Here is a 3,475-nt window from a genome sequence, read left to right as displayed (position 1 = left end):
ACAAAAAATCAATAGTGCTCCACTCACTGAGAAAGAAATTAGGAAAACTATACTATTCTCAATAGCTTCAAGAAAAATTAAATACTTTGGAGTTAACCTAACCAAGGACGCGAAAGACCTCTACAAAGAAAACTGCAGTACTCTGAAAAAGGAGATTGTAGAGGACCTCAGAAAATGCTAAGATATCCTCTGTTCCTGGACAGGCAGAACCAATATAGTCAAAACGACCATACTCCCAAAACTGTTATACAGATTTAATACAATCCCAATCATAATACCAACAGCATTCCTCACAGAACGAGAGAAAAGAGTCCTCCAATTCATATGAAACCAGAAGACACCCAGAATAACAAAAGCAATCCCAGGCAACAAGAGCAAAGGAGGAGGCATCATAATGCTTAACTTCAGGTTTTAATACAAAACTACAATGATAAAAACATGATATTGGCACAAAAAGGACTTGTGAATCAATGGAATAGGATTTACAATGTAGAAGTGACTCTAGACCCATTCAGCCACCTGACTTTTGACAAAGGGGCCAAAAACATGTGCTGGAGGAGAGATGGCCTCTTTAGCTAATTGTGCCAGGAAAACTGGCTATATGCATGCAGAAGATTGAAGTTAGGCCCATATCTCTCACCATACACTAAACTAAAATCAAAATGGATCAAATATCTAAAGATGAAAACAAAACACTTAACCTACTGGAAGATAAAATAGGTAAAATTCTTGAAATCATAGGTATAGGAAAGGACTTTTTGAACAGAACACCAGTTGCACAAGAAATAACATCAAGAATCAATTGGGGCCGGGGATTTAGCTCAGTGGTTTCACCGCCTACTGTGCAAGCGCAAGGGCCCAAGTTCGATCCCCGGTACCAAAAAAAAGAATCAATAAATGAGTCATATCAAATTAAAAAGCTTCTGCACAGCAAAGGAAACAACTAACAGAGTAAAGAGACAACCTAGAGAACGGGAAAATTTTTGCCAACTATTCCTTGACAGAGGCCTAATATCTAGAATACATAAAGAACTTAAAAAATTACACCTTCCAAAAATAAAAGACCCAATCAAAAAATGAGCCACTGAAATCAATGCCTACATCTCAGAAAAAAAAGTAGAAATGGCCAATAAATGCTTGCAAAAATGTTCAACTTTGCTGGCCATTAGAGAACTACAAATTAAAACAACACTGAGATTTCATTTTTCTCCAGAAGAGTGGCAATCATCAAGAAAACAAATAATAACAAATACTGGCATGACTTTGCTGAAAAAGAAAGCCTCCTACATTGCTGGTGGGAATGTAAACTAGTACAGCCATTATGGAAATCAGTGTGGAGGTTTCTCAAAAAACTGAAAATAGAAATTCCATTTTAGAAATTCCTAGAAGCTGTTCCCCTTCTAGGTATCTTCCCAAATGAACTAAAGACATCATATTACAGCAATACATGCATACCAATTCGTAATAGCTTAATGTTGGAAGCAAACTATATCTCTTTCACCAGATGAATGGATAAAGAAAATGTAGTATTTATACATAATGGAATACTACGTGGGTATAAAGGATAAATTTGAGACATTTATAGAAAAATGAATGCACCTTGAAAACATAATGTTGAATGAAATAAATCAGACACACAAGCTTAAATAACTTAAGAGCAAAAGAAAAGATTGATAAAAGCGAACAGGGCAAAAAAAAAGCGAATAGGGAACTAGATCTTTTGCAAATGTGAAGGGGGAGTCAAGTGATGGAATGTGGGGTAGCAGGGCAGAGTATAGGATGCAAAAAGATTTAAAATGCATCATGTACATGTACCAAATACAATGAATGTAATCATTATGTGTTGCAAACATGAACTAAAAAAATTAAATTAAATTAAATTAAAATGAAGGAAAGAGATCTAGAGAAGGAGGGAGAGAGGAGGGAGTGGAGGGAAAGGGAAATGAAAAGAATCAAGATATGTTAAATACATGTACCTACTCCCTAAGATGAATGTAAACATTATGTGCTACAAACATGTACTAATAAAAAACTTAAAAATTAAATAAAAGCATTCTCTCTAAAATCAGCAACAAGACAAGGAAGGGGTTCTAGTCTCATCACTTCTGTTCAACATAGTGCTCAAAACTTTGGTCAGAAAAATCACACAATAGAAAGAAATAAAAAGGGAATGAACAGGAAAGTAAGAAATGAAACTACTTTTATTTGCAGATGACGTGATCTTTTTCATAGAAAACAAAACAAAAAACCCCCCAAAACTCCACCAGAAGATTCCTAAAACTAATAAATTCAGCAAAGTGGCAGCATATAAAATCAATACACAAAAATCAATAATATACCTGTACAGCAACAATGAACCCACTGAGAAAGAAATCAAGAAAACAATGCCATTCATGGTAGCTTCAGAAAATTTAACTACCTAGGAATTAACCTAACTGAAAATGTGAAAGAAATGAAAACTATAGTACTCTGAAAAAAAGAGATTGAAGAGAACTTTAGAAAATGGAAAGACATTCCCTGTCCTTGGATAAGCAGAACCACTATTCTCAAAATGGTCACATTACCAAAAATGATATATAGATTTAATGTGATTCTAACCAAAATGCCAATAGCATCCTTCACAGAACTAGAAAAAAATCTTAAAATTTGCATTGGACCAGAAGATATTCAGAATAGCCAAAACAATCCTGAGCAAAAAGAACAAAGCAGGAGTCATTACCATCCTGGACTTCAAGTTATACTACAGAGCTACAATAGTAAAAATAGCATATTACTGGCACAAAAACAGACATATTGACCAATGTAATAGACCTGAGAGTGCAGAAACAACCTTTGTACCTTCAGCCATCTGGTTTTTGTTTTTTAAATTTTTTTATTAGTATGTGTTTAAGAGACATAGTAATAATATTTATCTTGGGGCATTGATGCATATTGATAGCTCACCTTGATCATTTTTACTCTGCCTCCCCCCTGCCCATCTTTCCCACATCTCCTTTCCATCTCCAAAGTGTATACTGCCCTTTTTCTTCCCATCTCTCTTTCATTTTGCTCTTTACTTATATTTTGGGCCTCTCAGAGAAAGTATGTGATATGGAAACTTCTGTGTCTTCTTTATTTCACTTAGTAGTTATAATTTCAAGATCCACCCATTTTCCTTCCTGCAAATGACTCAAATTTGTCCTTTATGGCTGAGTAGTACTCCATTGGGTACATATACCACATACTTTTTAGCCGTTTTGTTGGTGGGCAAATAGGCCACTACCACAATTATCTATTGTAAATTGTGCTGCTATTAACATGGGTATGCATGTATCACTGCAATATGATGACTAACTCTTTTGAGAAGATACCCAGAAAAAGTGTAGTTGGGTCAAATGGGATTTCTATTTTTGGTTTTCTGAGGAATCTCCATACTTATTTCCATAGTGCTTGTCCTAGTTTACATTCCCATCAACAATGTAAAAGGATTCCTTTT

The sequence above is a fragment of the Heterocephalus glaber genome, unplaced genomic scaffold, assembly GCF_053883595.1.
Source record: "Heterocephalus glaber isolate CG9 unplaced genomic scaffold, H.glaber_assembly_v1.0 deba00001730, whole genome shotgun sequence".
Classification (NCBI taxonomy): Eukaryota; Metazoa; Chordata; class Mammalia; order Rodentia; family Bathyergidae; genus Heterocephalus; species Heterocephalus glaber.
This window is presented reverse-complemented; position numbering follows the sequence as displayed.